Source organism: Saimiri boliviensis, chromosome 10 (genome assembly GCF_048565385.1).
Source record: "Saimiri boliviensis isolate mSaiBol1 chromosome 10, mSaiBol1.pri, whole genome shotgun sequence".
NCBI classification, from domain to species: domain Eukaryota; kingdom Metazoa; phylum Chordata; class Mammalia; order Primates; family Cebidae; genus Saimiri; species Saimiri boliviensis.
The window spans coordinates 90,859,283-90,879,420 of record NC_133458.1 but is presented as its reverse complement, the minus strand read 5'-3'; the positions used below and the strand labels follow the sequence as shown (position 1 = coordinate 90,879,420).

General features: G+C 39.2%; 1 non-coding gene across 1 annotated transcript; it reads left to right on the top strand.

Moving 5' to 3' along the window:
* Positions 1–483: 483 nt before the first annotated feature.
* On the top strand, positions 484–583 carry LOC120365519 (small nucleolar RNA U13). Its single transcript, XR_005580440.2, has one exon. It is a non-coding gene; the product is annotated as a small nucleolar RNA U13 (small nucleolar RNA).
* Positions 584–20,138: the final 19,555 nt, after the last annotated feature.

Sequence of the window (20,138 nt, the reverse complement as noted above, 5' to 3'; positions counted from 1 at the left end):
TACCCAAATTGATTATAGATTCAATAAAATCCGAGTTAAGACCCAGCAAAGTTTTTCTAAGATGTCAACAATTTGTTTCTAGTATTTGTGTGAAAATGCAAAGGGCACAATATACAAGATAACCTTAAGAAGAAAAAACCTGGAGACTATACATACAGGACATGGTGACTTATAAAGTTCTAGTCATAAAGACAGTATAGAGTTGGTTCTAGGAAATAAAAAAACATATCCATTCATATCCAATAACTCAATAATGACAGTTTCTGTATAGAGGGGGGAAGAATGGTTTTTTAAAATAAATGGTACTGATTAAATTGGAAATCTATATAGAAAGTATAGGTAGTATTTTTCTCCATTTGCTTAGAGCTTTTAAATTTTATTTTAACCATATTTTATATTTTTTATATATACTTTTCCCCAGATTAATAAAGTTCCCTTCTATTTCTAATTTGCTAAGACATTGTATCACAAATAGATTTTGAGATCCTTTTGTAGTTCATAAATGTTATGATTTTTTTTTCACTCATAAGTGAGATGTACCTTCCTTAAAGGTTGTTATACCATCAACACAACACATCTGACAGGAAAAAGAAATAGATTTTGACTCTCATTAAATACTTTTTTGCATCTATGGACATAATCATGTGATTTTTCTACTTCACTTTGTTAATGTGTCTAATTACATTGATTCATTCTCAAATTCTAACAGTCACATTCCTGGAATAAAAGTCACTTAGTCATGATGTAGTAACCATTTTATATATCACTGGATTTAATTTACTGTTTTTACAAAAATTCTTATATATATTTCATGAGAGAGCTTGGCAAGTAATTTCCTTTTGAGTAATGTTCTTTTCAGAATTTAATATCAAAGTTTTGCTGGCATCATAAAATATGTTGGGAAGTGTTTCTTCTTTTTGTTTTATCTTGAAGAATTTTAAGAAGAATCCACTAGTGATATCATCTGGTCTGAGGAAAGTTTTTGTGGAAAAGTGTTAATTTATAGGTTCAGTTACTTTACTACATATAGAACTACTTATGTTTTGTATTTCTGTTCATCAATTTTGGCAAGGTCTATTTTTATAGGAACTTTCTCATTTTCCCTACATTTCCAAATTTATTGGCATAAAACAGTTCCTCATATCCTCTTTGTTTTGAGACAGGGTCTGGCTCTGTTGCCCAAGCTGGAGTGCAGTGGTGTGACTTCAGCTCACTGTAACCTCTACCTCCTAGGCTCAAGCAATCCTCCCACCTTAGCCTCCTGAGTAGCTAGGACCACAGGCACACACCACTACATCCAGCTAATTTTTTTGGTTTTTATTTTTATTTTTGTATTTTTAGTAGAGACAAGGTTTCACCACATTGCCCAGGCTGGTCTCCTGAGCTCAAGCAATACTCACACCTTAGCCTCCCAAACTGCTGGGATTACAGGCATGAGCCACTGCACCCAGCCCCACTCTTATTTTGTAATATCTCTATTGTCTAGGGTGATGAAAACCTTTTCATTCTGGCATTGATAATTTCTGGCTGGTCTCTCTCTCTCTCTCTTTTTTTTTTTTTATCTGTCCTTGAAAATGCCCATGAATTTTACTAATCTTTTCAAATGATAAACTTTTAGCTTTTTATTTTTCTCCATTTCACACTCATTTCTATTCATCAATTTCTTCTCATTTTTTATATTGACTTTCATCTACTTCACGTTTAATTTGCTGTTCTTTTTCTAACTTCTTAATAATACTTAGCTAATTGCCATTTCAACTTTTCTTCTTTCTAAAATATGCATTTATTGCATAAATCCCCCCTAATGCAACTTTAGCTACATCCAATGAGTTTTAATATATTGAATATTCATTATTATTCAAGCAAAAATATTTTCTAATTCTTATTGTAATTTCTCACTTAACCTATACACTATCATTATTATTGTATAATTTCCAAACAGCATTTTCTCATTTTTTTAAGTTTAATTCTACTATGATCATAAAACATACTATGTATGATTTCGATCCTTTGAGATTTTCTGAAATTTGCTTTATGGTCCAACAAAATATCAGTGTTAGTCAATGGGCCACATGCACTTAGGAGAAATGTGTGTTCAATTGTTAATTGTGTTGTTCAAATCTACATACATATTTCTCTTTTTTTTCCCACATATTTCCTACCCCCCCGTCCCAACGTGTTCTATTAGTTATTCAGAGAAGTGTCTGATCAACTTGCATTTTGGCAATAGATTCGTCTCTTTCCTTTTTTTGTTTCTGTCAATTTGCTTTATATATTTTAAAGCCATATTAAGTGCATATGTTTTTTAAGTTAATGTATTTTGTTGGTGGATTGGCCATTTTAGGTGTAAGAAACACCCCTCTGACTCTCTAGTGATGCTTCTTGCCTTAGATTCTACTTTGTATATTGATGTAATTATACTGGTTTTGGGGGGTTAATGTTTGCATTTTGTATTAAGCCAGTGTCCCTGAGAAGCAGACTTTGAGTACAGAAGGTGAGAAGTGAACCTAAGAATACTGGTAAGGTGGCAGGAGTAGACACAGAAGGGAAGCAGGAGTGAGGTGGCAGACCCGGGAGAAGGAAGCTGACACTGCATATACTAGTGAGCTGTTGGCTGTGGACAGCTAGGACTCACTTCTCCAGGAAGTCTCCTCTAGGCTTCTCCGTGGCTTTGCTGGGAGACTGCATGGAAACACCTAGGAATTTCTCCACCTGAAGATGAGCAAGCTGGAGTGTTTACCACCAGCTCACATCCTCATTAGACAAGGGCTGCTCCTGAAGGCATCAGCTTCTCAGAATTTCTGCTCTGTCCCATTTCCCACCAGCCTGCATTCCCCACCAGCCTGTGTTCCCCACCAGCCTGCTTCCAGAGTTAAAGAATGCCTTCAGGCAAGACCCAGTGCTACATGCCACTGAAAGACATCTGGAAAGTCATGGCAAATGCCAAGGAAGAAAGCAGGGTATTCACAGTATCTTCTACTCATGGAATCTATTTCCCCATTCTTTTGCTTTCAACCTTTTTTGTGTCCTTATATTTAAAATATGTCTCCCATAAGCAGTCTATAACTGTTTCATCCCACCAAGGGTAACCATCTTTGCCTTTAAATTTAGACAGTTCATATACATGTAATGTAATTACTAATGAATTTGATTTTATGATTATGTTCCATTTGCTATTTGTTTTATGTTCATTTTAAAAATTTTCTTGCCTTTGGATAATTCAATTTTAAAATTACATTATTCTCCTCTTCTGCTATTAAAATATATTTTTGCTAGTGTTTTGGTTTTTACCCTAGAGATTCTACACTAAATACAGCCAAATACAAATTATACTTTTACCATCTCCTCCTGGATAATCATGGACCTCAGAACTGAGATCTGGAGTATTTACTAGGTAGGCAAATGGACATCTTTTGTGGGTCCTGGACTCCATTTTTTAATTTTCTAAGGACTGTGAGGCAGTTTTCCAAAAACCCTCTGCTCTGCTTCTCAGTGGCTTGCCACTTAGCTTCTTCATCTGTTGCCCTCTGCAGCTAAACATTTGCCAATGCATTCAGAGGGAAACCATTTGTTGTTGGGCTATTTCCCCACATCTCTTCTCTCACCAGGATCTTAAAACCACTCAAATCCCTGGCAGCACCCCCAACTCCAACTTTTTAAAAAAATTATTATTATTATTATTATTATTATTGAGACAGGATCTCACTCTGTCACCCAGGCTGAAATGCAGTGGTGGGATCTCAGCTCACTGCAACTTCTGCCTTCCGGGTTCAAGTAATTCTCATGCCTTAGCCTCCTAAGTAGTTGGGCTACTCAGCCACCATGCATGGCCACCATGCCCAGCTAATTTTTGTGTTTTCAGTAGAGATGGGGTTTCCCATGTTGGCCAGGTTGGACCTGAACTTCTGATCTCAGATAATCTGCCCACTTTGGCCTTCCAGAGTGCTGGGATTACAGGCATGAGCCACTGCACCTGGCCCCCAGCTCCAACTTTTGTTTCCTCAGTTCTGTGAGAGCCCCCAAAGCTCTGCAGGCTTCTCTGTTCCTTAACAGCTAGCAAGAGAATGAAAGTCCACCTTGACTTTCACTTTCTTGCCAGCACCAAGAATCAGCAAGTGCCCCAGAAGGGAAAGCAAATTCCAGGGTGTCTGCCTACTTGGGCTGTCCCGTTTCCCCTGGTTGCCTTAGCAGCTATTCAGATGCCTTCAACAATGTTTTATGTATATTATCTAGCTTTTCTGGTTGTTTTGACAGAAGGAACAATCTGTTACAAGTTATTCTAGCATAGCCAGGAGTGAAAATTCTTCTAGAATGTATTTACTCTGTCATTTTTTTGATGGACATTTAATTTTTTCCCTAGTCTCTACCTATTCTAAAAATTGTAGCAAGAAGTAAGTCTGGACATCCGTCTTTGCTGATTGTGTGTATGTGGCTGTTGAATTCCTAGGAAAAGAATTTCTTGGTCAAAGAAAGGATGCATTTGAAATGTTGATAGCTCTTACCAAATTTTCCTCCCAAGAGATATATCAATAATGTGTGAGGGAGTGTGTTTCCCCAAAGAGTGTGTGTGGTTTTATAGAAGAGGTACAGGAGTTTCTTCAGAGGTACCTGAAGACAGGAAGATGAATGTGTCTGCTTAAATTCTTGGTCCCCCCATATGGCCTCAGTACGAGATGGAAGGGATCCCCTTCCCAAAGTGAAAAATCCATGTCTATGCTCAAAGTATCTTTGCTCCATAATAGCACTAGAACCCAAGGGAAGTAAAAACGAACTGAGCCCCAAAGACGAACAAGTTTTAACAAATGTACCCACAGTAAGGATGGAGAATTACTACTGTTTCTATTAAACTGATAGGGGTTATGGGAAGCCTCTTTTTACAGACCTTTAAAATGCTGATGAGCTCACCAGAAGTTCTTTTCAAAATACCCATGATTATAATTGTTTCAGTGTTAGTTCAAGGCAGTTATTTTCATTTTCAAACAACTTTGAAGTTCAAATTTTGAAAGAAAAAATGTCCCCTTACATTTCTAATGGTTTTGCACTATTGGGAAGTAATGACTTAGGTTTTTATAAATGTATTTGGGCATCTCAAGGATGGGTCAATTTGTTAGCTTCCCAGGAATGCCAAAGCATAATAGTGATAACTTTTTGTTTTATTGCCCTTTTTCTTATTTGATAAATTAAGGTAGTACCTGATTTTGCATTTGGAAGCATTTATTTCATTGTTCAAAGACTCCTTTTCAATTCAAATTCTTTTTTATTGAAATTCTTTTTTTCCCCCTCTCTCATTGGGTCCTGGGGAGATAATTTAAAACCACCTACATGAGATGGCCTTCAGGAATAATTAAATCAAGCACATACCGTATGCACCTTCAGCATCCTCTCTAACTGGGAAACACAGAGCAGCCTACTCATGAGAACATTATTCTTTAAACTTCAATGCTATAGCAATACTATCTGGTAAGATAATTGTCTCCAAAGGGATGAAATAAGGCCAAGAAACTGCAGCTCTCCAGCCTCTGTTAAGTTTGCTTCTGATGCCTGCCTCTTAGCCTTGCTTCTTCCAGCAGGCCCCAGCTGCCTCTAGGCTCCACTGTGCCAATATTCTTAGAGCAGCCTGGTTTGCTGGCATGTTTTTTGCCTCAGCATTCCATTTCTCACACCCTTTGATGGCCATTTTATTTTATTTTTAAGAGGGGAACTAAGATAGGTGGCCTGAAGTACAATAGTAACTTTCTTGAATCACGCTGTCCTGGCTAACTAATGTCAATGAGATAACTAAGGCACATCCACAGGTCACATTCTGGGCCTTTAAAAGCACTCACACAAACTCAGTTGTTCCGTCTAGACAGTTATCTTCTTCACCTGGGCCTCTTTGCTGACTCATGTCAGCCTTGAGCTCAGATTAGCCTGTGAATTTACCTGGCTAAAATTCAGTTTGGCCTGACTTTGCCATTCTTGATTCCACTTTTGATTCAGACTGAAATATAAGGTAAACCTATGTTCAGTGCATGCTTTAAAGTAAGATGAACATGGACTTGAAGAGATTTATTTGCCTCATGTGAGAAGAAGTCTGGGTTTAAGTAGATTAGGGCTGGAGCAGTAGCTCAAGGATGCTATCTGGAAATTGAGCATTTTTTCTTCTTGCTCTCTTGCCCTGAGGATGACTGATGTACCTCCAGCATCAAGCTCAAATTCTAGTCAAGAATTAAAAAGCAGCAGAAGAGGTAGGCCCAGCCAGCTTGAGATTATGTTTCATTCATCAGATCTACCATTGTCTCTCCTAGCTACAAAAATGTCTGGGAAGGTAAGTTTTAGCTTTCTAGTGCCTATGGCAGAAGAAAGCATGGAATGGATGTGAGTGGATTTTAAATGATCCCATTTGTCTACCTTGTAGGTTTGGGTTGTTATGGCATCTTGCCCTACTGATTCCAGGTTTCATCTTCAAGATTGATCATTGAGAGATCTCACCTACCACTTCCCCTTCTGCTGCCAAGATAGGGCAATGAAAGCCAAGATATAAATAGTCTGTGATTTACTTAGAATTGTTTTTTCTTTAATGTTGAGAGAGCACAATGGTCAGATGTCAGAAAACCTGCATGTCAGTCTTATTTATCCAAAACTGTCTTGTTTTGAGCACATCACTTCAAGTCACTGAGTCACAGTTTTCATAAAATGGAAAGGTTGGGCCAGAATCTTCTGTCCTTCTCTCTTGCCTAGAATCTCAAACGTCTGTTATTAAAACAGTCTCTTGTTACCACAGGGACTCAAAGAGGCCAGGCCCAGATAAGAGATCCTACCCTGCTGCCCATCATCCCTATATCCTACTGTCTTCCAGTCATCTCTTAGGACCTCCTAGAACTTGGACAGAGAGAACTCAGGGCCATAATATGAATTTAAGATCATTGCAGTAAACTCTATTTTTCATTGTCCTTATTGACTTTTGGCTTTAAAATATGAACTGTTTTCAACTTCGTTGGTAGACCTGCAATTCACCCTTCAGGTAGTGGTGGCTTCTCTGGAATCACAGGAGTGACCTAGAGGTCAAGCCATTGAAATGGTGTCATCTACCAGCTTTTATTCACTACTTGGCCTAACATGGCCCAAGAAGCTGCCTTAGAACCAGTCTCCCATCTTGTTGATACAGCAAGTTTTCTCCAGGCTTGTCCCTATAACCTTAGCACCTACTGAGTCCATGAAATACTTGCAAAACTTGCTTAACGTTCTAGAATCCTGCAATATTGCTGAAGATGGAAGTATCTGAGTATGCAGATGTATGAAATGACTATAAATCTTCTAAATAATTTAGAACATATAAATCTTCTAAATAATTTAGAACATAAGAGTTGTGATTAATTTTCAGGTATTTTCTACAGTTACTGTCATTAGTTTCTTCTCTCAACTTCTTTTCACCTCAAGCATCTTTTGCTTGGCAACTGGTTTACCTTATCAAAGGTATAAAGTGGTTAGATATGTACATTGTGTTTAGTGCAACTTTAGTCACAGGTTTGGATTCTCTCTTCATACCATGATTATCCTATAAAATGTTTGAACTGTCTTTTCTGGTGGTTTGTCCATGCGAAAAGGGGATAGGGGTGCAAGGGAGATTGTTGGGGGATTGACCAGAGAGTATGTATCCGAACTGTGTACTCAGTGGGCATCAAACTGACCATGGGTGCTGCAGCCAGGGAGCGGGTGCTTCCTGGCCATTTTCCTCTTTCTTCTCCTTTTGTAACTGCATTATACAAAAGTTTGGTCTCTTGATGGTGTCCCTTAATTCCCACAGGATTTCTTTATTTTTTTCATTCCTTTGTCTTTCTGCTCCTCTGACTGGATAATTTCAAATATTTTGTCTTCCAGCTCACTAATTCTTTCTTCTGCTTGATCAAGTCTGCATGTGAAGCTTTCTATCAATTTTTTCAGTTCAGTCATTGTATTATCTCTAGATTTCTATTTATTTTTTATTGTCTATTTGTTAAACTTCTCACTTTGTTCACATATTGTTTTCCAAATTTTATTTAATTTTCTATCTATATGTTTTTGTAATTCACCGAACATCTTTAAGAGGATTATTCTGAATTCCTTGTCAGTTATTTCAATGGATATCCATTTCTTTAGGTTCTATTAGTGGAACATTATTAGTTTATTTTGGAGGTGTCAGAATTCCCTGGTTCTGCGTGATCTTGTGTATCTGCATTTTTGCATTTAAGAAGACAGTCCCCTGTTCTGGCTTTTGCAGATGTTCTTTAGTAGAGATAGACCTTCACTATTTAGTCTGTGATTTTTGAATGGCCAACTAGTTATGACCCTAGGCAGGTAGAGCTTGCTGTAGGAATTGGCTGGGCCACTATCTTTGCTCTGATGTGGAATGGAGCTTTTGGATGGGCTCTACTGTCTGGACAAACCACTGGCTAGGATCTGCTATGAGGTGGAGCTACTGGGTGGGTAATGTAATGGCTTCTAATCGGGTCACAAGATGTAGTCCCTACTGGATGATTAAACTATTTGAGATGTAGTTGGGCAGGGCTGCTGACTAGGCTCTGAGGTTAGGTGGAATCACTAGTTGGGATGAGCAGAACTGAAGGCTCTGCTCCTTAGAAATGCACAATTGAGGATTGCCTCTCTGTCAGGGTGGAACCAAGGAGTAGCCTTTCGGTTGAGTGGAACTGCTGCTTGACTTCCCATGTCAGGAAGGCCTAACCCCCATGCTTTGTCCAAAATAGGCAAAGGCCAGCATCTCCCTATTTTGTACAGTTTGGTAGTGTGAGGTCTGAGGTTGGGCGTGGAGACTAGCTATCTAGGGACTCAAGTGAGGTTGACCTTCCCACCATGCTTCTGAAGGCAACCAGCTCAGCTATGCAAGTGGGCTGTGAAGTTGGCTGATGTCTCCAATAGGGTGCTACAGCTGGCAGAACATAGAAGTACCACCGAGATCTGCATGCTGGTCACTACAACTTCTGCCTCCTTTCCTTGTCTCTGTGTGACCCTAGGTGGTCTAGCAATGCTGTTACCCCCAGTGTTTCCTGTGAGGCGAGATTAGTGGGCTTCCTGGAATGCTAGGGAAGCTGTGTAACTGTCTCTGATTCTCTTTTCTCCCAGTATAACTGTGGGTCCAGGGAAATCCTCTCTGTCTGGCACTGGGCTAAACTGAGGGAGAGGTAGGAAGCACAGTTGTAATGAGGCTGTTCGCCTCACCCTTCTAATTTAATGCCATTCAATTCTGTGGACCACATAGATGTCTCAGGCTTGTTCCTTGCATTGGGGTTTTCAAAAAGTTGTTCTGGTCTGTGGATAGTTGCTAGTTGAATTTTCTGTGGGGAGAAGTGGAGCCTACGACTTCCTATTCCACCATTCACCCCTGAAGAGATCTTAAATGAGCTCACGAACATTCTTACTCTTTTAGCCACTCTTATAATATCTATGCCCCAAGAGGCGTTCTTTGAGAATCAAAGTTTATCTCCTATACTTCTTAAGTTACAAAGCCCCATTTGGCCAGGAAAATGTTACATACTCTAAAGATTTTCATCTTATTTCAGTGAAGTAAGGAATTTATTCCCCGTCTCACTTTATACCAAAGCCCCAGAAGCTTTGGCTTCCCTGGCTAAAAGAGTCAATTTTGGGTTTGAGGCTTATTAAAAGGGAAAGGTGGAGTCAAATTAGGGGAAAGAATATGGCAGCGAGATATTTTTAAAAAAGAAAAGTCACTTTAGCTCCTTTCCATAGCCCCTCTAGTCTTAAAGGTTCAAATCTGAGTCACTGGGATGAGCTCAGGAAATGACAAAGTGTACGTAATGCTATTCCCTTTACCATTTCCCTCTTTCCAAAACCCACTTCCTCTTTTTGAGCCCAAATGTAAAATTATCTAATTTAACTTGATTCTTGGTAGGCCTGTCCTCCTGATTTATCCAAACCGCTTAGACCTAAACTATGAACCCCAATATGTACACATTTCTCCTTTGCCCCTCCAGACCAAGTTCTACACTTCTCTACTCTGCTCTGTGACAAGAGAGGCCGAATTTTATGGAAGGCATCCATAGGCACCTTTGTCCTCTGCCTCCCAGTTAGGTTCAGCCAATGCTCCTATTGTACTATGGGGAGATACACAGTGAGAGGAAAGAGAAGTCAGGATTTTGTTTTGTCTTTGAGATGGAGTTTCACTCTTGTTGCCCAGGCTGGAGTGCAATAGCACAATCTTGGCTCACTACAACCTCTGCCTCCTGGGTTCAAGAGATTCTCCTGCTTCAGCCTCCTGAATAGCTGGGATTACAGGCATGCACCGTCACCCAACTAATTTTGTAATTTTAGTAGAGACAGGGTTTATCCATGTTGGTCAGGCTGGTCTTGAACTTCCAATCCCAGGTGGTCTGCCCGCCTCGGCCTCCCAAAGTGCTGGGATTACAGGCATGAGCCACTGCATCCAGCTTAAGTCAGGGTCTTTAATTTCTCTAGCTTGCTCCCTGCCAGATAAACATGAGCTTAGAAACACTGCTACTGAAGACGCAGCATCTGCTAGGTGGCTGTCTCATACATCTGTGGGTACTTTCTCTGGCTTCCAGTAGTCCCTCCTTTCTCTTACCCCTTCAGCCTAGGGGATACAAGCTCCCACTGTTGCTGGCTTGGAGTATTGCAACAGCTCTTCTTTCACATACCCCTTCCTGCACCTATGTAAACAGTTCCTTTATTGAGTTCTCCTCAATTCCCCGTTTGACGGTACCAGGTGTTGCTGAGATCCTGATCGATTGACCTGGCTGTATCACTTACTCTCAAATGATAAATTCTCCACTTTGTCCCTGTTGAGTAGGAGAGAAACAAAACAAAACCATACTGTTCCACCAGTTCTGTCGTATTCCTCTGTCCCCCTGCCCAGCTATCTCTGAGCATGTGCCATGGAGCCCCACACAGAGGCTAACTCTTTACAGTGAAATCCAACAACAGATATGCAGGATTTCCTTTATCATCATCTGCCTCTCTGTGTTGATTTTTCACCATAGAAAGAACAGAGCAAGTCCTCTAACAACAACTCAACTGCTGAGACCATGAAAAGGAAAGTAGAAAGGAGAAAAAATATAAACTATAATATTACCCAAAAGGGGGGCATTAGGACAGGAGGGGACCTGCCCAGTCTTATGGGGACAACTTTACTGGAACCTAAGACTTTGGAGAAGAGATCTTTTCTGCTTGAGCATTAAAATGTGTGTACCTGAGTCAATCCCAGCAAATGGTCATGCTGCTCAGATAATCTCTTTTCTGGCAGCCACATTGCTTGAAGTATTTACCTTCCAGGAATCTAATTGCAAAAGTGGTCATTCTCATTCTCATCCTCATCTATTATTGATAACCTCACTGTGGGAAAGACATTGTGGTTGATGCTTCCACAGGAGTAGGGCCATTTAGGAAAAAATGGGAATGTTGAACGCACAATACGAAGAAGGAGGTACCCAGAATAAACATTTTCTTAAAGCAGTAATCCAGCTGGTGGCATAAGGCCTGCTGCAGACATTTCTCTGCCTGTTTACAAGCCCACCAACCACAGATTGATTAGCATTGTGGGCCGTACCCAAAGGAATAATAACAATTACTTGAGGCCCACTATGAATTAAGCATTGTACTTCAACTCATCTAATTCTAACAGTAGCACTGTGAGGTAGACGTTATTACTCCTTATTTTACTGAAAAGGAAACAGAGACTCTAGACATTGTCCAAGTTCACATAGTATAAGGGATAGGGCAAGAGCTTAATCTGAAAGTCTTAAGCAGAAGTGACTGATTGGACCTTCTGGTTATAATTTGTGAAAATAAGACTACCTATACACACCCATATGTACATATACAGAGTGGTGTACTCAATATACAATGATTAAGTCAATATAAGGTCCAAATGGGTAGTGAAGAAAATATGTTTAGACTGCTGAGAGAGGAAGAACGTATGTGTGGTTCTTATTTCTCTGAGGCAGTCACCAGGAGTGGGAGATTTAAACTCAGTATTGAATAGTAAAGAAGTTTGGGATGGATGGGGCGAATAGTGTGGGTCAAATCACAGGAGTGGAAAAGTACCAGTTCTGAGCAAGTACAGCAATTTGGCTGGGGCAAGAGTTCATACAGGAAGTAATGGGAAATTAAGCTGGAAAAGGAGACCAGCTTTGAGAGAAATGGCTATCAGGCCACAGTTAATCAGACTTTACACTGCTAGAAAGGAGATATGAAATGATTAAGCAGTGTTTCAGAAAGATCGACCAGACAGTCACACGACAGAGTATGGGAAAGGAAACAGATTGGATTTATGGAGCCCAGGAAGAGGGTGACAGCAGTCATCCAGATATGGAGTGAAAGACGATTCAGGTGGTGGCAGGGGCACAAAAAGACAAAATGGATGAAGAGTCATTTAGAAGGAAAAATCAAGAAGATATGGCAACAGCTCATAATAATATTTTTAAAAATAGCTGTTTATTTTATTCATTTCCATAAATATTACTTAAGTGCCTTTTTTGTGCCAGGCACAGTTATGCATCCTGGGTCTACTGCAGTGAACATAACAGGCAACACTATTTCCCTCATGGAATTTGTATTACAATGGAGGAGGCACATGAGAAACAAACATGTGTAATAAACTTCAGGTGGATAGTTTGTGCAATGAAAATACATAAAACAGGATTAAGGGGCAAGAGAGCAAGACACCCTCTGGGTGTCTCTGAGGATGCAATATTTGAGCAGAGATTTGAATGAAGTGGGGGAGCAAACCATGTGACTATATCTCTAAGAAAAGGATTCCAGGCAGAGAAGGCGGGAAGTGCAAAGATCCCGAGGCAGCCACATTCAGCCTGTGATCAGAACCGCGTGCCAGTGCGACCAGTTCAGAGTAAGGTGGAAGTGAAACTGAGGTTGAGGCAGCACTGGGGGTGGAATGACGATGAGTTTTGATGGCTGTGGAGAAGACACTACATTCTATTCCAAATGAGATAGAAACTGAAGGGTTTTGACAAGGGGCATGGCATGATCTGATTTACAATTGTAAAGGCTCATTCTGGCCACTTCTTGGAGACCCGATGATGGTGGAATAAGAGTAGAGGCCGCAACCACTTAGAAGGTTATTACAATAATCCAGGTGAAAGTTGCTAGTGGCTTGGATTAGTGTAGGTGAAGGCAGTAAGAAGCATGGTATTTGGAATGTGTTTTGAAGGTAGAATGAGCAGAGCTTGCTGATGGACTGTGTGCAGCGCATGGAATAAAGAAGCAGAGAAACCAAGAAGGCGCTTCTGTGAGGCTTTATGCTCTCAGATTCTTAAATTCTATCATGGAGTAGGGTTGATCTTGGTTATTTGATTCATTGCTTTTCCTAAATTCCATTCATCCATCAATAAGTATAGCAGACGCTACCTCAAAGCATATCCTGGATCTGTTTGGTTCTCATCACCTTCCCTACAAGCATACTAGTCCATACACCATGGTAATGCCCTTTAGCTAGCCTCCCTGTTTCTCCTCTTGCCCCTCCCCTGACAAGCAGTTCCCCACATCTGCCCAATTTGATTGGCCTCTGCTAAAACCCTGTTAGTTAATTCTTGGGATAACTATTTAGGATAAAACCCAAAATTTCAGCCTCAGATTATAAATCTTTCATAATCGATGCCTGTTGGCTTTGCTGACTTCATCTCATTCCTCTCCTCCCCTTGCCCTTTCACTGCAATCACTTTCAGTTTCTTAAGCACACCAAGCCTTTGCTCTCCACAGTCCTCGTATCTTTAAAGCCCAGTTCTTCATATGACTCAGCGCTCATCTTTAATATTACCTCCTTGGACAACCTTATGGATCTCCCAAGTCATTCTTTGAATTGGGAAGAGTCTAATTCCCTTATTCTTGAATTTCAGCTGGACTTAGTGCCTTGCTTGACCAATAGAATGCAGCGGGAGTGACATTTTGAGATTTCTCAAGCTAGGTTCCTTGCAGCTTCTACTTGAGCTTCTTGGAACACTTCCAGGAGTCCTGAGCTTCCATCTAAGAAGTCTGACTACCCTGACAGTGTTGTGCTGGAGAGGCCATGGGTGGGCACTCCAGTCAACAACCCCAGCCATCCACGCAGGCACCAGACACCCAGATAAGACCAGCCATCAGCCAGGTATCACCCAGATAACACCGGAGCAGAAGAATTACCCAGCTGAGTCCTCCCCAAATTCCTCATGCACAGAATTATGAGAGAACAAAATGATTGCTGTTTTAATCCATTAAGTTTTAGGAGTTTGTTGTATAGCAATAGATAATTAGAACCCTGTCTATCACAATATTTTCTTTATTTGCCTAAGATCGATCATTATTAGGTATTTTTCTTGTTCATTAGTTATTCTATGAGTCAGCTATCTATCTAATCTGAACTATCTATCTAATCTCTCTATCCATCTATCAACTATTTACCTCCACTGGAATATCAGCTTCATGAGAGCAGAAGCCTTTCCTATCTTGCTTATTGTTCTATCTTTAACACTGAAATGAGCACTTATACACAATTAGGTGTTCCATAAGCACTGTCAAACAAAAGATTTTCTGCATTTCTAAATATTCATGTCCTAAGGGCAATGAGTGCAACACACACACAAATCCAGAGAAGAAAACCTGGGTAATCTCAAAATATAATCCTCTGGGTTCACAGATTATACAATATAAGGATAGTACTATATTAATAAATCAATCAAAGTAATTAATTAACTAGCAAATTAAGGGGGAAAAAAATCCCTGTATGATTAGACACCAAAAAGACATTTAATTAATTTCAGAAGCCATTCTTGGTTTAAAAAAAAAACAGTAAAATATTAAGACAAAAACTATAGTACTTAAAATTGATGAAGATCATTTACCAAAAACATGCAGTAAACATTATCTAAGCAGTGCATAGATAATGTAGAGACAGTGTCTGATGTCCACTATTGGTCTGGCATTTTTCATCCAAAGTGTCAACAATCGGATCCTGCATTATAAAGTTGTGTTTTTCCAGTTGTGACCAATATGTAATTTGTTACATGATATTCTGGCAACATGTAAATATCCAATTCTCCATTCATCTTCCCCCTTTTGCTTTAGCATCCACAGATGATCTTACCCTGAGTCTTTTTTAAATGGGTTGCAAAATGGCAATTTTCTAATTTTATCATTTTCCCACATTTATTGGCTGCCATTCTTTTCTATGAAGAGCTATCCCTTATCAACTGGGGCTGTTGGGTTATCCTAATATAGACTTCTGGAAAAGGATAAACACTTAATTCTTTCTGCTTAATAACCAGTTTTCAAAGGAAGAAGTAGGTTTAATAACCACCTCCATTGGTGACCCATGAGGCTTCTTTTTTCTTTCTTGCATTTGTCTTTTTTTTTTTTTTTTTTTTTTTTAATGGTGGCTTTCTCTTTTTGGCTCCATCTACCTACCTGCCTATCACTATCTATTTAGGAAAAGCAGATCTCAGAGCTGATCTGACGCTCCCTGATAAGTCTCAGTGTTATACTGATACAACACTTACAGGTAAGCCATGTTGCTCTCCTGTCGGACATGAACAATCTCACAGAACATCCACTGCAGACAGTCATGGTGCAGCCCACAAAATACCATTGTTTCCCTTTCTTGGCTAATATGAGTGACTGCTCCTTACCAGTTATGGCTTTATCCTCACTCTAATCTGCCCTGCCTGTAGATAAGGTTTATTGAGATATTCAATCATAGAATTGCCTCTGCTTTCTGACGACACCCAGTTTAGAACAAATCTTCCTTAGACCCTCCCCAAAACTACCCAGGCAAAGCCCAAATTCCCAGGTTCTAACGCTTTCTCACTGAGATGTTTCCTTCTCTCCTTCTCCAACTTACACACCTCCACCAGCCCCAGTTCCCTGTGGTATGCATTCTCTTTGGCTGCAGTAAATGAGAGCAAGTAATCTAACTTGTTCAAGTATAGCTGTTCTGATGGTCTTCTGCTGCAGAGAATGAAGGATTTTATATTATGATATGATATATATATATATATATATATATACCTTCATATATATGATACAGATGAAGAGCTCTGTGTGTGTATGCTCAAATCCATTTGAATAATAGTAATTATTATTTTTGATGCTTAAATTCTCCCAAGTTTATCAGTTGGAGACTCCCTTCAGACTGGCTTATGTGTCTCCTTGGCCCAGCACCTTTAGTCTCTGAAAGCATCCTTGAGTTCTGGCATGCAAAGTTGTCCCAGGCTCATCTTATGTATTCCTTGCCCTAGGCTTGGACAGAATGTAAAAGAACCAGTCATGGCTTGTTGCTTGAGGTTGAATTTTTGTAGTTCAATGATTTGGGAAAATAATTTTAAGGTATTTTTAAAATATTTTAAATATGCATACTTATTGACTCAGCAACTCCATTTTGGGGGCAATCGAACAGAAAGAAATATAAATGGGAAAATGGAAAATATGGTACTGTGTTCATAAGGATATTAACTTCAACACTGTTTATGTTGACAGAAGAGTAGAAACTGAATACCCACCAAAGGCAAATGAGGGGCTAAGCTATAGAACATCCAGAGTGTGGAATATTATGAACCCTTTTATAAGAATGAATTAGAACTATAACTGGAAAATAGCTATGAAATACTGATATACAAAAGAAACATGTTATGGTGTGGTATATATAGCATGGTCTAATTTAGAGGATAAACCCTATACTTTTATTTAATCATGAAGGAAGAATTTTAACACCCTGTTAACTAAAAGGAGGAGAAGTGAATGCAAACCATCTTTGATTTTGGTGTACAGTATATATATTTTTTATTAAAACATAAGGAAAAGTAAGTAAGCAACAACCCACCTAAAAATGGAATTTGATTTAAACAGTTTTTAATTCATAGGCAATCCATAAGACAAAAGATACACGTCGTAGGGAGAGTTAGCCAGTGCTTATACATGACAGTTTGTTTACAAGTGCCTAGGTTTCTCCCGGGAGAATGCCATCCAAGCCCCCCTCATAAAATACCCTGTCTGCCATATTGAGTCCCAGGTTTTATATTAAGAACAGAAGTGGCAATTTGGATACAGCTCCTTATACTTCGTTATCCACTGTTACAAAGAGAAAAACCTCAACTACTTAACTGATGGGGAGAGAAAGTTCACCTTGAAGCATCATAAACTGCCCCGTAACTAAAGTTCGCATGTGGCATGTACATACGTCTGGAAATTTTATGAGACTGGGGACAAAACAACTCTGGGAAAAGTACCTGAACTCATTATATTTTGGTGATTTAAAAATAAATTAACAGAGCTTTTCAAAGATATGGGCACTAAAGCCAAATGGAAAATAAAGCTGAAATGAGAAAAAGGTTCATCCCTACCACTGCAGAAGGGCTTTCTGCTGAAGTAATTTCCGTTTTCCGGGTGAGTGAGTTTGCATTCTAGCTACACTAATTCGATAGTTCTATGTATGAGTAATTTTAGAGCTCCACTCAGCAATTCCAACTCAACTGATAAAGTCTTCTTGTGGCCGAAATAGTATGTTTACCCTTATCAAAAATCCATTTCCATATGAGAGTAAATTGTGACAAACATAAGAAAACATTGCTACTAACCATGCTGTAAACAAACTCTGATTCACTCATGACCATGAGTGCTTTCAGTAATCACAGCACATGGTTTGAGTATAATTTTCTGATGGCACAGTAGCCCCAAGCAATTTTGTTGTTTGCTGTTTTTAAGGCATGAGATATTATCTAGAAAGTACCCGTTGTATACAAGCCTAATGTTAAAGGAACAGAAAGACTAATAATTCTCCTCTTTCTTTGAACACACTTCTCATTTATCTTACTGCGGTTTCCACAGAGCCCAGAAGAGGTGACCCTCCCCTGTATAATCACATGACTTGGTTTTATTTTATTTTATTTTATTTTTTATTGCATTTTAGGTTTTGGGGTACATGTGAAGAACATGCAAGATAGTTGCATAGGTACACTCATGGCAGTGTGATTTGCTGCATTCCTCCCCTTCAGCTATATCTGGCATTTCTCCCCATGCTATCTCTCCCCAACTCCACACCCCCCACTGTCCCTCCCCCATTTCCCCCCAACAGACCCCAGTGTGTGATGCTCCCCTCCCTGTGTCCATGGGTTCTCATTGTTCAACACCCGCCTATGAGTGAGAACATGTGGTGTTTGATTTTCTACTCTTGTGTCAGTTTGCTGAGAATGGTGGTTTCCAGGTTCATCTGTGTCCCTACAAAGGACATGAACTCATCGTTTTTGATGGCTGCATAATATTCCATGGTGTATATGTGCCACATTTTCCCTGTCCAGTCTATCATTGATGGGCATTTGGATTGGTTTCAGGTCTTTGCTATTGTAAACAGTGCTGCAATGAACATTCGTGTGCATGTGTCCTTATAGTAGAACAATTTATAATCCTTTGGATATATACCCAGTAATGGGATTGCTGGATCAAATGGAATGTCTATTTCTAGGTCCTTAAGGAATCGCCACACTGTCTTCCACAATGGTTGAACTAATTTACACTCCCACCAACAGTGTAAAAGTGTTCCTATTTCTCCACATCCTCTCCAGTATCTGTTGACAACATGACTTGGTTTTAAGGTCTGGTGCTTTGGGCACCAATTTGTCACTAGCTCCTGCTTAAATTCCCTGAATAACTTAGATACCTGGGGGTGATGGGAGAGATAGCGAGTACTGAATCTTCTTCCCAAGCCAAAATACCCATGTTTTAAGCTTTAGCTGAGGGCAGAAGTTTAATTTCTTCTTTTAGTGACTGGGGTTGGTTGTGCTACTTCCCTTCTCTTACTGTAACCTAAAATTTTACTCTTTGAGAGCATCCTCAAGTCAAATGAGTTTTATCTTCTAAAAAAAAAAATAGACGTTATCTCTCTTCCTTTAATATTTAGGGAGGACATACTTCTCTCCCTTCTCTTGTTACCCATTTTTTCTCCAGGAAGGGTTGATGATACCAATGATCTATGTACTCCAGTTCCCTTATCTGCTTAATGTAAACCTCTCGCTCCTGCTTCCATTCATTGCATGGAAACCTCTATGTCTTGGCATATACCTGGTCAACATGTAACACTACATTTTCTATTGAACCTACCAAATGAGACTTACCATTCTAGGTAAAAAAACAAATTCTTCTTTTCCATTTAAAATTATTTTTAACGTAACCACACTTCATATTAAAAACCTCACAGACTGGCACAATGTCAAGCACTTAGTAGACAATTAATAGTTGTTAAATAAAATATTCTTAATCATGAATTTGTCTTGTACATTCAAAGCTTGGGGTGATGTTGCCAGGTGTGAATAAAGATGTGGTAGGGTGATACAGATTTACAGGGAGTCAAAGGAACATGCCAAGGCTACCATCAATGGGCAACTTATCAGCACCTGAATCACTTTCCTATTGGATAGAGATCTATCCTATGCAGAAATGGGTCCTTACAGTTTCCAACTAAAGGCAATTGAAAGAAATGTGCGTTTAAAACAATATCTCCCAATAGATTTTAGGATCTATTCTATAATACAAACTTGAGTTTGGAGAAAATAATCAGGCAGTAACTGTTCACCTCTAGGAGTGACTAAAAATATATTCTGTTCATACAGAAAAGAGCAGTAATTTCATTTGTTTTATTGTGAGAATAATTCTACAGATCATGACTATTTTTACTAATTGTAAAAGTTACAAGATGGTTAAATCTTATAATTAGTTACACATGTACTTGCAAATAGTAACAGGAACAGCAATCATTTGCATTTACACATATGTTTGCAAATAATAAGAACAGCAAATGACATTATTTGTACTTACATATATGCTTGCAAATAATCACAGGAACAGCAAACAACATTATTTGTGAAGGTCCAAGCACATTAGGTAACTCAGTGTGAAAATCATATTTGGCACAATGTTAAGTTAGAACAATTAAGTTAGAACAAAATCCAGACTTTTAACTAAAAAGGAAAATTGCTGCAGTATTCAAGTTTAAATTTTCATGATGCTCCAGGAGTTGCACAAACCCTCAGAGTTTTGATTACTAAATCAGAACAAGAAACTCATTAACTTCTACTGAGCACAGGTTGAACTTTCCTCTTAATATCTTTCCCAATTTAGTCAGACCTTCCTGCACTTCCCAGATGTGTCAG